Genomic DNA, 19654 nt, shown 5'->3' on the forward strand with positions numbered 1-19654 from the left:
GCGGACTCCATAAAAGGCCGCGCTTAATGCGACTCCGCCATTTTACTTCATCTCCGTACCGAAATGCACATTCACAGTCACAGCCAAAACGAAACGAATCGAAACGAAAGGCACAGAAATGAAAAGAAATCTGATATCATTCGGCGTCCGTAAAGAAAAATAAAGAGGGAACCCTCGGTTTTTTATGGCCAAGGGGTCGTTGAGATTGTGAAGCAGAATTTACCATTTTGGATGCAGTGTTTGCTGTGCGTGCCCCGCCACTCTCTCCTTGCTTCACCGCAATCCAATCAAATCGAACCCAATCCCAATTCCAATTCCAATCCCATCGCCGTTGCAGACCGAGAAAACGAGAGGCTGGGCCTTTGTGGTCGTACTTTTTAACAAGTTTTATGGGATGTCATGTGTCAAATGGAAATGAGAATTTATGTGTTTGTAATTGAAGGCGAGGCTCGGGCAGTCCAGCAACCTTCCATCCCGCCATCCAGAGTCCACGGTCTGATCTCCCTTTTCCAGATCTCCCTGAGACAACCGACAAATGAGCCACCATTTTGCCAGACCCCAAACCTCGAAACACGACTCCTCGGCGAACGTCATGCTGGTGCTGTTGTTGGGTTCCTCCTCGGATTTACATAAATTATAGCCCCTTTGTTCAACCGAGAGTATCTTGACTTATCATCAGCAGACCCATCCGGACCCAGCAGATCTGAAAGTCGATGCAGGATGAGATTGAGCTGGAGGATGAGGCATCCGGAGTCTGTTCCATCATTTTCACAGCAGGCCACAATCTGTAGGATATTGCATTCTAAAATAGAAAAGCCGAGCCTAGACTTGTCCACTAGCAATTACATTGCTTTTATTTAAGAGCGTTCGCTTTTATAATTTCGAGGAAAAGGTGTCAGAAATATTCTATTAATCATCAAGCGAAAGAACTTGTTGGGTATATAGCCAGTAGGTGTATGGTGTATTCATTGGGCCATAACAACTGTCAAATCAGAGCATTCACTTTCCCGACCAACAAACATTAGGGTCGGCGCCATAAAATGACCAAAAAAGTGTAAGAACTTGCTTTATGACCTAACAGTTCATGATAATAAATGTATGTGAATAGTCATTTGTTTATTTGCATAACGAGCCCGCTTCACTTACTTTGTTCCCCCCGTTCTTTTTGGATTTTGTTATGTAAATTAAGGTTCTCAGCAGTGCCGACGGCTCACGCAATTCGGATTCCCACAACACGTTGCATTGATTCGGGACTCGATGTCGTTTTTATGAAATCAGTCATCAAATTAAGTTTATGTCTCAATTAGCTTGGATCGTCAATAATATATCGTTTCGCGAATGGGCCACAACAACAGTTTGGTTACAATCTAAGCGGACTCCATAAAAGTACCAGCCCTAAGACCTACAGCAGTTTTAACTACTGCAGTGAGTAAATAATAACGAAGGGGCGGCATGGCAGACAGCGCTCATTTTCAAGGGAATGGGCGAGATGGGGCTTCCTAGTGACCGTTCGATTGTAAAAAACGGTTATAGCCAATTAAACAAAATACTAAAACTAAGCACTGCTTCCAGAACGGCCGTCGGTGGAATAGTGTTTGCTTGCTCATCTTCGATGCGGTGCCACGGGGCGTATGAGTGATATTCGAGGTGCTGCTGGAAGGGCTTAAAAGGATATCGGTTTTAACCCCTTTGCTTTGCACGGTTTCACTTCCGCTCGATTAACTGTGACATTTTCCAAGCGTCTTTGTTGCCTCTTCCGCCATCCGCATCCAAGCCCATCTCAATTTTAATGCTGATGAGCCGATGAAGTTGTGCATCACTTTTATGGGCAAGGCAAAAAAACGTTGACGGAAATTACATTTTTCGGCAACATTAAAATGGCTCCCGGGCAGCTGATGTCAAATGCATTGCCAGTGGGTTTTTAGAACAGGTCCTTGATACACAGGCAAGTCCATGAACCCCACCAAGATGGAGAAAAACAAATTATAATAAAACCATCTAGATTTAATAGCGCGCTTAAAAAATCAAAAATGTAATTTGCATAGCAGATTTAATGGCTTGAAGCAGGGAGGAGAGCGTACGCTGAGTCGAAGTGTGAAGTGAAATAAAAAATGTTGAAATATGTTCAAGTTCTGCAGATGAGATAGAGACCGGAAAATATGAATGTTCTTTATTCGGCAAAAGCAAAGCGAAGGCGTTCTGTCAATTTAAATTGTGAAATAACATTTTTAAATAGATCACCTGCATAGCAACATTTTTGTTTCCAAGAAGCATGCTCCAGTTGACCCAACTCAGCCGTATCTTTCTGGGAATTCTAATTTCCAATGCCAGCGAGCTTGGGATTTTACCAACGTCGGTCGCGATGCGCTTCAATTGAAGCATTTACTTGGGCTGCTGGATTTTGTTCGCCGCACAGAAGGTCAATTTTTCATTAGTCAAATTGCAGATTAGCTTGCAGGCGCGAACCAAGCCCAAGCCGAAGCCCAGGATCCCAAGTGTACGAGTCCGCACTCGGAAATGAATGCGACTGGCAGGCAAGGAGAATGAGTGCCAAGCCCTGTGGCCAGCAACTGCGAAGGCCATAAATTGCGCCTGTCACTGTCTTAATGTCCCACAACTCCACAATCAGCAGCGCCCAATGCCCGGGTCCGAATTCGAGAGTCCTGGGCTAAGTCCACTGGTCGCACCCATTCCCTTGTCCTTCTGGGTGTCCTGCGGCCGGGAGCGAAACTAAAGGAAAAACAACGATAATTTATAAGTCGTAAATGTTTGCCCGCCTCCCTTGAAATGCGAAAATGCCGAAATGGTGCACAATTTCCTAAATGTATCGCCCAGTCCGATTAGCAGCCGTCTTTTGTCAGCAAGGACACGACACAGTAGCCAAAGGACCGCCACAGAACGCCAGAACCACCACTTTGACCCAGACGAAAATCAAACCATCGGAAAATGTCCGCTCAAGATGGCTGACTGCCTTTGGGGGAGTTTTCTTCGTTCGGGAGGAAAAATGTCAAATTATGTATTAGCAAGAAGGCGGACGGGGGCCATTTCGACAGATTGCTAAATATTTTCCAGCTCGCTGAATCGAATCGTAAATTATTGTCTCGTAATTTGGATACCACCAAAACAAAAAGAATTATGAAAATTGTTTTCAAACTGTTTTGTCAAAATCTCAAAAAGGACACATTTTTTATGACGTAAAACAAATTATTATTAAACCAAAATGGATTTCATTAGAATTTGGAATTATTTTAAAAGATTTTAATTTCAAGGGACAAAGCAAACTAATATGGCGTTCTGATTAAATGATGTTTCGACTGAAAATTATATTTTTTTGAGATTTCAGTTCTGGGAATTTGTTTTGTATTAAATTTTTACATTTGAATTGATATACACATATTTAATAATTAATACGATCAACGTGTTTAGCCATAAAACTGTATTTACATTACAACTATTTAAAAATGTTTGAAAGTAAAATTTTTTACTTCATCAATTTTAAATACTTTTCTCATTGGTAACTGCCTAACAATAATAAGTTAAATTGAAATACTTAAAGTTTTATTATTTCGTTATGAAAGATAGCTGAAGAGCTTATGTGATTCGACTTACTCATTAATTTACAAAATCTCGGATTAGTTCAGATTTTTAGTGGCCGTCGTGGCTTAATTTACCTTTGCTTTCGGTTATTGCTCCTGAGGCTGAGCTTTAGTATCTAGAAAGGTGTTCGGTTTTATCGATTAGATGTGTGTGTCAGGTGTTGGTACCCTCTTCGGGGTGTCTTCTGCAGTTTTCCCCCATTTCCATTCCCCACGAAAGGCGGCCACGTCGACCGAATTCGAATTTTCAATTTTCTACGCCTATACCGAGGGGATAGGGTGGGAGGGGTAGGGGGTCCTGGGGGTCAGGAGGAAGCCACGAGAGCGAGAGAGAAAGAGCGTACGAGCCGAAAAGCAAGAGATTTCCACTCGCAGAGCGGCGCAAAGTGGTGATTTCGTATTCGCCTCACTCTCGCACACACGTGCCCCATGCCGCACACACACAGCCAGCCAGCACACACACCAGCAGGCCCGAGTATCTGTGTGCGTGTGTGTGTATACCTCTTAAAGGCTGTTGTTCTGGTTTTGGCGCTTGGCGTTTTTTACGGTGCGCCGCCCGAGTATTTACCACTTTACAATGGCGTTTTAGTACCGCGAGTCGTCATTGTCGTCGTCATCATCGCCGCATAAAGTCGAAATTAAAACCGCGGAGTGTCAGCCATAAAGCACTAGTACCGACTTAATCCCAGTCCCGATTCGGGTTAATCTGCCTCAATCGGCGGTCAATCAATGCCCGCAATTAATACCATTCGCGGTCAAGTATCAAATCAAAACTGAAATTATTGAACAGATTAATCGATTAATGCAGTGAAAAAGTTCGGATGCTAATATAAATTTGACGAGTGGAGTGGAAAGATCAGACTTGCAGTTCACGTATTAGTGAAGTGCAAAATATGAAGAAACTCCGCTGGCAGTTCATAAAAAATTAGAAATAAAAATCACTGGAATCAAAAAAGGAGAAAATAAAATATATCATTATATAGTTTCTTTAAATTGAATTAAGCTACGGTAAGTGACCTCTCTCGAAAGCAACACATCTTAAATAAAGGGGATAAGTGCAATAAGAAGCAATTGAATCTTAAAGTTTCAACTATTAAAGAAATCTAAATAATTCCGTTTAAAGTGTCTAAATTATTCTTGGCTTTATTTGAAAGCATTTCTAGCTAATACTTGTGTAATTGTGTTTGGGTTTCCTACCAAAATGTAGCTTTAAAAGTGATGGTTACCTGATTTGAAAGATGTTCAAAAAATTGTTTAAAATGCTCAATGTCAATAGTGCTTGCTTGTTCTTTAATTTCAATCATTCGACATAATTATGCAAATTAAGAGACCTCATTTACGGCATTGTCTTTCTACACAAAGTTGTTGGAGCTTAGAGCCCAATCAAATAGTAACACTTTAGGCCATCTCCCACTTCAGTACCCAATTTGGGCAAGAAATGTTAATTCAAATCGACTTTCGGCTGACTGGGCGTTCCGTTCGGCGGCGCAGCAATGAAAGCCATAATGCTATTATTTTGATTGCCCTGACATTTGATCAATTCGTGGACCACATGCCACTGGGCCGGAATCTAATTAGGCGGAGCAAAGCGTTTAGCTAATTGCAGTTAGCCCAATTGGCCGACGCGGGTGCTCGCTCATTTACGACTATCCCAATAAAAATAATGCATAATAATGGCAATAAAACAATAAAGTTATGGAACGCTCCGCATTCAGATAGATAGAGGGAGATAGCCGACGGACGAGTGAGTGGGCCAAATGAGCACATACGATGGCCATAAATATTTACAGCCAAGCAAACACTTGCTCAAATTAAGTACTCGTTAAATTGAAATTGGATGGCGGACCACCAGCAACAGCGAGTGACCAGCAAATTGATAAAAAGATAAATTGAATCATAAAGATGGCCGCTACCCCAGCAGCGCTCCACATTTCGAAGTCCGATTGCGGGGCATTTGGAATTTTTAATTGTCACGGAAATATTGCCAACAGATTCGCAGTTGTGCCCTCCCATCGGGGTGTGGGTATTTCTAATCCCAAACTTTGTTTATCCAGGCAACTGGATGGATTGGGAAAGGGAGTATGAATGGTTTTTACTGCCCGGCAACATGAGCCATATCCGCAATGCGCAGATCCCGCAGCTAAAATATGGTCCATTACACGCAGAAAATATTTCACTAAATAATATAAAAACACTTAAACTATCTTTTTTCTTGAATTATTTAACGAAGTTATAGTATCAGTTATAATACTCATACGTACATTCTTTAATAAATCGAATCCAGTCAAGTTACAATACTTTATTTACTTGTAGAAGGTTCTTACAAATGAAAATTATATCTCAAAAATGATATTTCTCTGCGTGCAGGAAACGGCAAGCCAGGAGAAGCCCTTGGCATGATTAACTTTCGGATTTTGTAAAATAATAATGGGTCTGCTGTGGCCCTGTATTTGGGGGTTGGGCTGCCCCGCAAATGGCGCTGCACACCCCCAACATTTTGGGGGTGGCAAACGAATTAAGCTCGTAAAAGCCCACACAAGCGGAATGGGCTCCGAGCATTTGGGCTTCGCTTGGGGACTTAACGTATTTTCTGGGTTTTGGGGGTGATGCTCCTGCTCTGGGTTCGGCTTCTGCTTCCGCTTCCGTGGCTCGTAAAATGGAGAAAGGGAAAGCCATTAAAATCGCAACCCTCGCGCATTGGATGGGAATCTGCATTAGCATTCTGCCGAAGTAATGTCGCCTGCAAGTCCCAAAAGTTACACCATCTTGTAATATGTTCGGGGATCTAATGTGAGATACACACACGTGCTTGTGTGGACAAAAATGTAATATCCATTTCAGTTGGGAAACAGTTTGGTCTGTTGTTTGCATTTCTACATGGGCCTGAGTGACATGTTTTCGTCATTAAGCTTAGTCAAATAGAAGACAAGCATACTTTAGATATATAAATACATTTAATATGAATCCAATGTCAAGAGCATGAAGAAGGAATAATAGGTTTGAAAATATAAATGTGATAATATACTTCAATTTTAATATAAAAGGAAGAGCTTAACATTTTCATTCCGAAAAGAATCTTATTTGATCTGGTTTTAAATAATATTAATCTATATATCATATTCAGTTGGCTAATAAGAACACAGCTTTTTAGGTGCATCTATAGCTTTTAACGGTAACTCTATGTGTATCTTGACTATGCAAAATAATGTTTGCAACATAAATGTCAGAAAAATATAATTTCTCTGCTTTAATAGTGGCGGAGCCACCTTAAATAATTCCGCTCTAAAAGTAAAGCCAATTGTGGGATGAACACCCGAGCATAATGCTGCAGGTTAAATTACTTTTGCAATAGAACGAACTTCCCAAGAATCTTAACTCAGAAACTGTAATTCCAAAGAGCATCCCAAAGGCTTTCGAACGAGACAATACCACAGATATGTACGAGTATATCCCTGGCATTTAAAATGCTGAAAGACTTTGCTGATTAGAAATTCTTGTAGTTTTTCCCATTCGTCTTTTGTCCGGCGGAGTGGAGATGGAAAAGGAAGACGGACAAAGAAGAGGAGACAAAGCGAGAGAGCAATAAAATGGCTGCGAATGAGAATGGAAGGCAGACGAGGGATGGTTTATTTTATTTTAGAGATACACAACAGCAAAAAGATACACATGGCAGGCGCACCAGCAGATACAGATACAAAACGTGTACGAATACAGTTGCACGCCGGCACTCACAGATACACACGACGCACTGGTGTGCGTGTGTGCGACGGAGAGGGCCTGCGGGCATGCGCACGAGTGCGAGCGAGATGACTGAACGAGGGGATGGTGGAATGGGGGTCCAACGGAAAACACATTTTCCAGCCTCGTCGACTTTTTACATCGCATTTTATGGCATTTGGTCGTAAACTTCTTGTTAGTGTAGAGCGGACCGCAGCGCGCGGAGCAATCGAAACAGCGCCACGAAAACAACAAATCAATAGTCAAGCGGCCAAGTTATTAAGCTCCCCTCGCAATTACCAAAGGCCCCCCTTTTCAAACTGATATTTTACCGTCTAAAGGTGTGCGCGAGTAAACATGAAGCAGCCATTTCGCGAAACAAACCTCTGCAAACCGCCGGCGCTTTTCGTTCAACAAAACTAACCAGAAACCGCAGATTTTAGCAGAAACATATCTGTCATATAAACTCACGTAAGTGCCAAGAACTCTAGTCCATCATTATTTAAATCACCAGACGTGAGAGGTGTGTCCAATTCGAGCCACTATTGCAACTGCGGCAAGGCCATCCAGAAACAAGGTGTTAAGTGTTCAAGGTTTTCCAAAACATTCATCACTCATTGCTGTTCTTGTGCGAAATATTGAATAATGACCAAGACGCATGTTTTTAAAAATTTAAAAATTGGTTCAGTTTCGAATGAGGAAAGTACGTCAATACTAACATTTTTTAATGCTGGTGGCTGCAATACTCATTGTACTTCGTATTGTATTGTAGAACGCCATTTTAAATACATTTTCGTTTGAAGACTCTAAAAGTGTCAAAAAATATAAAGTTCCTTGAGAAGAAACATCAGTTTTTTATTTAATAAAAATGACACTACACAATCAGAACATAAAAGGACAATTATAAGGTATATTTTAATAAACACAATTTTAAGGTGTCCAAAATGTTATTTAGCTTATTGTATTAAGTACCTATAACGCTATTAGTCACTTTTGCCCTTACGAATAACATTAAAATACTTATATTATTTTGACCTTGTCTAAAAGAGTGTTTCTTCTATTTCAATTCAATTTTAATTAAATATTTTCAAATTCAACCTGACCAAAGAATTCTGAGTACTTTATAGATGCTGATTATGAGTACATAAAGCCAATTACTCAATCTATAAAACTAATGATCTTGTAAAATGTCTAGCTGATAAGTTTTTATGGCGTAGAAACAGTTCTGAAATCCGCAGCACCATCGGATTAAGATTCCGAGTACATAAATTCAAGTGAAATAGTGCGATTTCATAAATCTTTTTTATGGCAGGGCCCAAGGGCTACACGTGTTCCGCCATCGGATTTCCAATTCGGAAATGCCTACTAAACTAACCAAAAATAGCACCCACACATCGCCACAGTGACCGGACTTCATTACCGATCAGGTGTTAAGTGCATTCCGACCCGGCAAGAGCAGGACTCCTGCCTTTCTGCCGTTTGGCCGTTTTATGGAGGAATCTCCTCAATTGAGCGCCATCGTTGATGGCGCACTTAATAGCGCAACCGCTCAATGAATGCCGCTCTGTTTGTGTGGATTTATGGGAGGTACTAAAGTCATTAGCGCCAGTCACAGTCGTCAGGCAGCAAGAACCATCACAAGCCATCAAACGGAGAATGGCCATCGAAGTTGCGTGCGGCTTTGGCGTTCTACACTTGGCTACCTCACCTCTAAGCCCTTGTGGCAACGTAATTGCGGCCATAATTTCATAAATATCCCTTAATCGCGGCAAGGTGGCCCGGCTTTTACGGTTCGGCTAGCTGCCAGCTAGCTGCTCATAAAAACGCCGAGTTGATTAAAACGCAGTCAAATAGCCGGTTTAAAATTTGGGTCCTGCCCCCGACATGCGTACTATAAAATAGTATACAATCCGCTAAGCGACGTCGGCCATAACGACCAATCTCTCACACGAGCGGCGGCCATGATGGTCCGCTTTGAGTCGTGGCTTTTACCTTCGGGGGTGTGTCCATACTTGCACTGTGCACAGTGAAAAACGGTGGTGCACTTAGTAAAAATCAAATATATATCTATATGACAATATAGATATTGAAAACCTATTTAAGATTTATCTTTTTTTTTTCATTTACATTTTTTCTACTTCAAAACTTCATGTCAACAATAACAAGTTATGAGCGGAACTTTATTATATAATTGATTGAATACGTCTTTTGTAAATTTGACCTAAATGTGGTGCAAAGTGTGCTCTTGGAAAAATCAGTTTACTAGCTGATAATAAATAATAACAATAATCCTTGGTTAATTAATATTTTATACGGGGCTGATTGCGTTTTTATGTAGTTCATCAATTTAAATGTCAAGGTGTGTTATGCCTTCCTTTTCTCCATATAAGTCGATTGAAGGATTAAATTTTGTTCTTTTCTATTTTTTATTGTAAATAATACAAAACATTATTCAAAGATAAAATTTGTAAGAGTGTACCTCAAACCGGTTACGACGGAGTGTGCGTATAAGACGCGTATTCTTATATTCGGAGATAACCGAGTCATGGCAGTTAAAACGTTGGTAGTTCGGCTCTTCCCCGGTAGGGGAGCTGTATGCTGGCTTAGGTTTGTGAATTGGGAGCTATCCTTTTAGTGCGCCGAATCGGCAATAGAGAGCGTTATATTTCTTAGTAACATTACGATTTCTTAAGACTCAAAAACATGAAAAAAACAAAATAACTTTATTATTTGTTAAATTTTTTTTTAGGATTTTGAATTTTCCTAATCATTTTTTAATCACTAATTTAAAACATTTTAAATTAAAATATGAACCTATTAAGTGTTGCTCAGATATTGCTGCTGTTGCTGGGTTTTTCTACTCATCATTTTGGGTTCACTAGCTTAACCTTTAAATAAGAAATTAATGTCATGTTTGTGTGTTAATGCTTAATTTAAGAGACGAAATATACGGCTTAACCAATTACTGGGCTAAAGTTGACATTTAAATCAAGATGAAAGCACCATAAATCTAAGTGCCATCATTAAATTCGAGCTCGAAAAATCCAAGATAATTGACTGACCTTTGAAATATGAAATATACATTATTTAGACTATTTTTTAAATCTCAATATAGAATATAAAGCACGTTCTCATTTAGGAATTCCAAAATTTCCGTCTTTGATTAATAAGCTACAGAACATGTGTTATTAATAGATGTTGATATGCGAGGAAGATATGAAGAAGTAGGTCTAGAATGGCTGGCGGGGGTGGAGTCATAGTCGTTTGACGACAACCATTTCCCCATCCCCATCCCCATCCTCCAGTGCCAGTTGTTGGGTCTTATCTCTGGACAATTTCGAGTGCAATTGTTCGAGAGTTGCCTCGTTGGTCCCCGCGGGACGTGTTGTCCCATTGAAATGCCTTTGAAATCGTGTTTCTGCGGAGGAAGGAAGCCGGAGTCACCCAAGCATGTAGCTACAAGACTGAGAATGGGAATGGGTATGGGTGCGAGCATGAAAAGGGAAACTGCCAGTGCACGTACAGATGAAATTCGTCTTCCGAGAAGTTCTCTGGCATGGCAACGTAACAACTATGGGGCACCGATCGCGAATATTTCCATATACATTCGCAATTCCATTTGCCGCCAACTGAATTCCCTGGGAAAACGCGGCCGGCACAAGCTACTCAGTTCCGTGGAAGGGACAGAATCGCCAGAATTTGCTCCACATTTGGCCGAACGCGACTTCCGCCGGGAACAGGGCCCATATGGTATAGCTGCGACCCTGAGCAGCTCTTACATATTATTATTATTATCGACACTTATATGTGCCCCATCCCAAGTTCTCCCGTTACTGTCCCAAATTAAATTGGCTTTTCCCCACTGCCAGATGGGTTCTGAAAATGCTTAGAAGCGCGCACATATGAATATTTATAGAGCTGTACATGTGCGGCACACACCTTTGCCGAAGCTTGTGTTTTGTTTCTTTGATGCCAACAAATTTATTCTAATGTAGAAAATAAGTTTTGAAATATATTATTTTTTTTTTTTGAATGACTTTTGCGGGCACTTAAAAAAATAAAAACGTCAATTTGTTTTGCTGCATTGAAAGTTCAGCATTTTATTTTATTGCATCGCTATGGATCTAATTAAATCACATTAAGTTGAAGTAAAGTAATTAATTAGTAGTAATTAATTGTTGTATTTAATTTAATTATCATTAACTTAAATGCGCGAAAAGTTTAATAACTTTTTTATATTGTAATAAACCTGTAGTTTATTGAGCAACTAACACTATTATGATTGTTCTTAAGTTATTGTGGGAAAAATATGTACAAAAAATGAATATTAACAATGATTCATATTGAGAACTGAATACTAATTGCATACCGAACCGATTTTAGTAACCAGATATAAAATTGATCTTAACTACATTGTATATTATATAATTTTCAATTTTTTAACTTGTCCGCAGCGACAGGAATCTTTTACCATTATCACCCTCCGAATCCTCGTAGACCAAAAGTGAAAGCCCAAGGAAGTCTGCTCCACGTGCACGACGGGATTAGTTGGGAGCCAATTTATTTTATGTCCCCCGGCACAAACATAATCATGTCTAATTTTGTTTACTTTCAAAAATGTGCGTGCGTGAGTGTTTCCATGTCAGTCGGATACATACATAACATCCATCTCAGAGTTTTCAGGGGGCTGTTTTCAGAGTTTGAGTTTCAGGTCCAGGGACAGGGACTTGTCCCGGGTTTTCCCTTCCTGCAAACGCAACAGCGACAATGTTCATTAACTAAATTTAGAGTGCGGCGGCTGGGGAAATTACACATTTACGCAGAGGAAAAGTTACGCAATCGAACGGGGGAGCGCGACTGCGAAGTAAGAATGGTGGATGGCGGGAGAAGTCCTTGGCCATTTCGCACTTGAATCCCATTTCGAAAATACTCCGACTCCAACTCCAACTCCAATTCCTTTCCGGCAGGACGAACCCCTGGCGAATGGGGTGTGTCCGTGTGGTTGGGAGATGCGTGAGGCCTGTTTTAAATTGCGTGTTCGCCGGGGGAAAGGATACTTCTGTTGGGTATCGGAATTAAAATCGGTTTGGTTGCTGGGTGGGTTGCGTGTCAGAGTGATTACGCGGGGGGAACGGGCAAAAAGGGTTCGAAATTGTGTTTCATTTTCGAGGAATCTCAACTGGAATGCGAATAATTTGAAACAAAAGTTGCCGGCCCAGTCACAAAATGGCGGCAATTAAAATGTTTTAATGAAATTTGGCCAAAGCGCCGTTTTGCAGCGAATAATTTCCCGAAGACGAGGAAGGCCTTTCAGATATTTTAATTATCTCGGCGTTTGTTTAATGGCCTCTCTAACCCCCGACAGCTGTTCGAAAAGGAGTGCCGGGGAAGGGGCAAACGGCAGGAAAAGCATTGGAAAATGCCATCTCATCCATATGCATGTGGGCTAAAAAAAAAAACAGCTAGAAGCTCCGGGCCAAGCCAATGTGCGGTTTCCAAGCCATCGTCATTGCAGGTCGCTGTCGTGAAATCGGATTGCGTGTTGCCCATAAATCTGTGATTTTAATGCGCGTTATTAAATTGCAAACAGCCGCAGTCGGACTCCAATTCAGAACAGAATCGCGGGCTCAGAGTCAGTCGGCAGTCGCAGGCCAATAAAATGCAATTAATATGTTCCGCCAACCTGCAACAAAGTTCAGCTCTCTTGAAGCCTGCACAAAATGCTGCACTCCGCTGGAACGTGTCATCTTCGACTCCATTTTGCGCGCATTTCGATTAAGTCTGAGCCAGCGCATTTGCATTGTAAATTCATCCAGAGATCCAGCCATATCATGGCCGATATCGGCCACTCCTCCAGCGGAGTTGGCTAGGGAGTTCAGGGGTGGAGGTGTGGTGGAGGGGCCTACGAGCGGGTTCGTTATCGGGCGGCGCAAACAAGTCACGTCGCCTAATTTATGCGACGGCAACAGCGACGGCCAAAGCTAAAATATTCGAAAAACGTGTCTTTCGATTTTTAATGGCCGCGCATAAATTTCAACATTAAGACTCGTAATAACTTCATTACACGAACTATAATTCTGTTTTTTTTTTTTTTTGTTTTTGTGGTCTTTGTTCGGTTTTTGGTTTTCGGTTTTCGCTTGCCGGCGGCACTCAAAATGTCAAGTTTTACTTTGCCGTTGGCTAAAAAACAATATTGAAATCAAGGCTCATCTGCATTTCGCATATATTTCAATGTGGCATGTGAAAGGAAATCCCAATTTCCAGTCAGCCACCCACACACGTCTGTTTGATGAGCTTAACGTTTTCAAGGCACTAGCGACACAAGCCTGGGAAAATTTATATTTTTAAAATTAATTTTCTCATTTAACAGTAAGGATTTAAAAGAAATATTATTTTTAATATAACTTCCACGAACTACGCAATTTGATTTAATAATATAAAACCAAATACATTGTTGAAGTACTATCCTAAATAATTTCTATGTATCATCGTGTACTTATGCATTTTTATATTTATATTAATACATTATTGCATTAAGACATATACAGGCATACATATATTCGTTTTCGTAATTATTTAACTGCAAAAATGTATCTCATTGAGAAACCAAGTTTGATATAAAAGTAATTGATTTGCTTATCAGCGATTATTTCAATCAATTGAATTTCTCAACTTGATTCACGTATTTACCGTTTGATATATGATTTAATATAAATAAACAAGACTTCACATCTATATGGTTATTTCTGGGCTAATAACTTTGTAAAATGCACCTGAAGTCGGTTACGAGCATGAATAACGAAATATGCACGAAATACATATCAAATATGTATTTATGCCAGCGTGTACAGCCGCACAGCTGACACGTAAGCCCTGTCCGGGACTTATCCCTAATCCCCATTGCTCCGCATCCCAGCCAGAAAATCCAGGGACCCAAACTCTGAAAACTTCGTGCTGGGCTCCCACAAATCTCATTTCGTATGCGAGTCCGCCATCGCTTTTCCAGCGGCGGCAAGGGGTGAACACTACAACAACAATGCCGAGGTGTTGATAGAATAACGCAGGGCGTGAATTTTTAGTCGAAATATTACGTATAACGCAGACACGTACGGAGCCCCGGGGTTATACATATTTAAGCCCCATAAAGGAGCGCCAAGGAGCGAAGCGAGCACCACTCGCAATCAGTGGAGAAACTGCGATCCGGCGACCGGGATAAATGCACATATTAAATTTGAAACGTATTTGGAATTTTTGATGAGGCCAAAAACGAGGTTGGCTCGGGTGGGTGGGTTAGGGTTTTCGGCGCTCGGGTGCTAGGATTAGGTATTGGGATGGCGGCATATGGTCCAGATGGCGGCTGTCGGGCAACAGGGGTTAAAAGCCACTTTCGATGCGCCATAGTTGTTGCCATTTTCCTCTCGGTTTGTCGCTGCCATTTCCGCTGGCGTTGCACATGGAACGTACGTTGAACCGGCCGGGCTGGGCCAAGCCAAGCCAAGTGTATCCGAGAGATACAGATACTGCCAGATACCAGATATACCCAATGCCGGCCCCATTTGCAGCCCCTTCCCAACCTCGTTGGCCCATTCGTTGCGGTGGCTCAGCGAAGATTGAGGACGAGGCCCCTCTTTCCATCGCCCCATCTTTCAATCTTTTCATTTGCCCAACCGTCTGTATCTGTATCTCAGGCAATGCGAATGGCAATGGAAATGGGAATGGGAATGGCCATCGTGTGGGCACTCAACCCACTTGACGGCGCGACTGGAACTCATCTCGAATGCGCGCCTCTTATCCGATCCATTATTTCGATGGATTTATAGGCATGAAGGTTGGGCAGCCACTCCATTCGAAGTACCCAGACCACATTCCCAATCCTATACCATCCCATCTTGTCCAGTGTTTTCGTTGAATTTTTTATGCCTCTTCGCCGGTCCTCGAATCTCGGACCTCCTCCTCATCGACTGTTGTTGTCGAGGTAGTTTTATATTTTGTTATCTTTTCTTTAAACTTTTCATGCCCTCGGTTTGATGGCATTTGAAGTTTTTGTAGTTATTAGTTGGCACATAGTTTTGCTGAGCTCAGCCAAATCTGAAATAAACAAATAATTACTGGCTGCTGAGTGGCGGCTGTACTGCTATTAACTACTTAAATCGATAAAAACCTCTTACAAATGTAAGGCGGAATTTGTTTTTGAAGTCTAGACAATCACATTGTTATCGACTTTAAAGAAATCATAAGATGAAGTAAATAAGCTCTTTTTTTTAAATGTAATAAAACGTTTGAATGGAGAAAGGTTCAATTAAAATATATAAAGTTTTGGTATTGCAGACAGAATTAAATACTCGTTACCAATATATTTATAAAAAGTTTAAAATTTGTGATGAGTATTTTCTGTCTGCTTAACTAACTATATACTTTTTTCTTATATTATTTCTTCAAATTGTTCAGTATTTTTACTCTCTCAAAACTCACCAAAAACTGACTTCCCCTCGTGCAGTGTAATTTACAACTGAAACAGCCTCCGGAGCAAGGAATAGCGAGCAGAGGGGGTATATTTTAGAAAGTTACACAAGCAAACAATCCTTTTGTGTACAATATCTATGGACCCGTTCTATCTCGCCAGTCACCCTCAATGTGTTGCTCTAATTTCATTGTTCACGGTCTCTTCGGCTTTGTTTGAGTTTTGAATATGCCGAGCATGGAACAATTTTGGGTTGGGAAGGAGACTAAGGGCGAAAAGGGTTCTCCAGTTCTCGGTTCGTCCAACCGTCGCCACCATAAATCAGTTGGGCATCGACTTCGACATCGACAACGGAGGGCAATATGCGTAAATGCAATAAAATCATAAAACGAATTGTTCAGAGGGGAAACTGGGATGCTAAACGGAAAATTTGAATCTCAGCTCGCGGCGAGAGTTGTACCGTTTTTGGGCCGACGCACGGACGGCTTTCTTTTTATGACCCGGTCGCGTTAACTGGACGCAAATAGAGCTCGACGGGGAGCAGAATCGGGGGCAGAGGACGGGCTCTCCGGGCTTGACATTTCTGTTGTATAAATATACAAATACATATTTTGATTTGGTGCGCGTGCAGGCCATGCCCATGTCCATGCCCTAATTCTTTCAAGATACTCGTCTTCGAGATATATTCTCGCATCCATTAGATACAGATACAGTTCGCAGGGTGGCCGTTCTACAATTTTCAGTTATTCGTTTCATTTTTTTCGGACACTGACTCTGCACATCCATAAAACGCCTTTTCATTTTGTCCCCGCCTCGTTAGCCCTGGATGTTTTGGCTTGCATCTGGCAGATGCATGTATGTATGCAAATGAATGTCGTGTCTACCAGTACGGCGGCAAATGCAAATGCGTCTGGTTATGCTCGACCATAGACTATGCCATACAGCGTAGGCCATGGTCCATAGTGCTTTCTGGACAACCCGCGGCGCATTCCGAAGTGCCCTATAAAAGTGTCACTTTTTATTTGGGCCTAGTCGCCCGTTTGCCTGATTAGTCAGAGTGCCATACAAACGGCCATTGGGCTTTCCTTTGCATCTCCATAGTTTTTCAGCATAGTTGTCCATATTATGTTTTCTTTTTTTTTCATTCAGAAGCCGGTCGGGAGGTGAACACACTGCCGGCAGGCAAATAAACCAGAAATGGTATAGCTCTGGCCAAAACGCCAAAGACATTAAATCGGTTCATTTGCATTCAGCGACCTGGTCCTGTTTATTTGTCCAAAAATGTTTCCATAAACAATGTTCGACTTTATTTACAAGATTTGGACAAAGAAACAAGTTTGTTTACCGGTCCGATGGCTGCAATGAAAACGCAATAATGCAGTCAATAATTGGTATTGTAAAGGCTGTTTATTGATTGTTTGTGGAACTTGGCTGCTGAAAAATGCGCATTGTTCATTAATCTCCTTGCGCCATTTTGAAAGATATATTTTATTATGTAAAAATATATTTTGGTTGTGGTGATTAAAACTGAATTTCTAAGTGGATTAATAAATTAAAATTTTAAATTTAAATTTAAATTTCATTTAAAATTTCGGAGGAAAAAGTCACATAGTGACAATTATGGCGCAGAGCCCGAAAAATATTCAATAAATATTATCTACGAGCAGCAATCTTTCTTGATTTTAGTGCATTTTGATTCGGCGAAAGGGGGAACATTTGTAGCTACAAATGTCCGGCTCCCCCTGGATCCCACAAATCCCACAGACTTTCCGTGCAAAAGGGCGATCGGTGTTTTGGGCAGCCCGCCACGTGCAATAAATCCAGAGACCATAATCAGGATTTATGGGGCTCGGTGTTGTTGCTGTTCTTGTCGGCGGTGCTTCAAACATTTTTATGATGTCTCTGCAGTATTTATGAGCGGATGGCGGTGGAGCGGACGTCGGAGCGTAGCAGCCACTGATATTACGCGGCGGGCATAAAATCCGAATAATTTGCAACAGGTGATAATTGTTTTACAATATGTTCGTGCATGCGAGCGGGGGAGCGCGTAGAACAAGTGTATTTATGGGCTGGTTCATAAAACAAAACCTTGTTAGCACCTCGATAGGTCCGACCGCCAATCGAATCGTCGAATAGGCCCTATATAGAGTCATATTCCCATATACACATATGCACTGGAATTTATTCACTGCGAATTGATTATTAAATAAACTTTGCGGCTATCGTGCAGATTGATTGATTGATGGCCCGACCGCACTCTGATTGATGATTGACAGCACGGCAAATGGGAAATGCCAAAAGCCGCCGCTCGGCGTGCAATTAAAAAAAACTTTTATGATTTGTTGTGATTTTTGTAATTGGCATTTTTACGAGGGCTACCTGACGATGCGGATCCCATGCGAAATCGTAATCAGAATCGCTCATTTCTATGCAGTATTCAGTGCGGCTTTTATTGTTTTGCAATTAATTTGGCATTGTTAATAGTTTGTCTGGTTGTGTGCCAGAATGGCTGGCAAAGGTGTCATAACTCACGTAATAAACGCCTCGCAGTTTAGCCGGCTTTGTCACACTGACTTCTAGCATAAAAGATACCATACCCTATACCCATTTACCATCCCGCACTGTCTTTTGCGACTGGCCCATAATTCACTCGCCCAAAACACATGAATGGCCCTCGCAATCGTAAAAGCGAGGAAAGCCCGTTGTGTTTGAGAGTGTGCGTGAGTGTGCGGGGGAAAGAGTTTTACAATCGTTTAAAAACTCGTCAAAAAATTAGACCTTAAAATATTGTATTTGCGTTTTGGTGGTATAGACTGGGCTTCCTCACCCTCCCCACACCGTTGCTTCTGCCTGTGTTTTTTACGAGCCAACAAAATATTTTTATATTAGCAATAATTTCACTAGGCGTGGGGCTCTGATTTGATTGTGCATTTTCGGCATTGTTTGGTATTTTACTCTCTGCTTTGACATTTCGCCGCTGATTCATCGGTGGCAATTAAAAAGCGTTTATTTTTATTACGGTTTGGGTTTTTTTATCCATTTCGCACAGTGCATGTGCTGCACTATCTCCCTCACGCTCTCGCAAAGTGGGCAGTGCTCTTGTGCGGCGCCATGCCGCCGCCATTACTCTTGCCTCTCGCTCTCACTTGACGATCGCCGTATCGCCTACTCACTTGCACTCATTTCAGCCATAGCCATTATGGCCGGCTGAGGTGAGTTCCGTCGTGGTGACTTCGTCGCTCACTCGTGACGTCGACGCCGGCTGCGCTGCTTTGCCCGGTGTTTCGTGGCTTTTGTTTTTCCAGGCAGCTGCTGCACTTTTCTCGCCTGAAAAAATGTTAGGGGAAAACTCTTTTAGCTAAATTGAAATGTTAAGATAGAGATACATAATTAGATACGGTTCATATTAAAATTCTTTCCCAACATTGTACATTTTTATTCGGTAAATAGACATTTAGTCATTTAATTCCAAAAAAATTGAATACACGGATAGACGGATGGAAAACCAGATCAACTCTGCAAGGATCACTAATTTATATTTTACAAAAAGTAATTGACTTTTCTGATATATTAAGAATAAATATGCCACCGCAATTCCCGTCGGAAAAAGGTATAAAAAATAAAACACATACTTTTTAGAGTGCTATGATAAAAAGATTTGAATTTGATCTTCTCCATGGTGCATTCCAAACCCGGGGAGTCCAAAACTCGCTGCACTTAACCTTTAGGCACTGCGAACTTGACACGATCGCCGCGTGAGTCACACTGTTTGATGCAGCTTTAATGATCCGCGCTTTGTAACTAAATGCACAATCCTAGGCGTCTTAACCGCTCCACAATTAATTTTATTGGCACTTAAGATTGAGAGGAAGCAGCGCAG

General features: G+C 41.4%; 1 long non-coding RNA gene across 3 annotated transcripts in view; it reads left to right on the forward strand.

Moving 5' to 3' along the window:
* The window catches only part of LOC117142368, a 36174-nt gene that overhangs the window by 4558 nt on the left and 11962 nt on the right, over nucleotides 1–19654 (forward strand). Inside the window, exon 1 of one of the 3 annotated variants that reach the window (XR_004459558.1) lies at nucleotides 4179–4604. The exons of 1 other annotated variant lie outside the window; for it this stretch is intronic. This is a non-coding gene — a long non-coding RNA (uncharacterized LOC117142368). Of the gene's footprint in view, nucleotides 1–4178; nucleotides 4605–7496; nucleotides 7785–19654 lie in introns of those variants that run through there. One more of the 3 variants, XR_004459556.1, reaches the window with a different exon arrangement.

This window comes from Drosophila mauritiana, chromosome 3R (assembly GCF_004382145.1).
Source record: "Drosophila mauritiana strain mau12 chromosome 3R, ASM438214v1, whole genome shotgun sequence".
Taxonomy (NCBI): Eukaryota; Metazoa; Arthropoda; class Insecta; order Diptera; family Drosophilidae; genus Drosophila; species Drosophila mauritiana.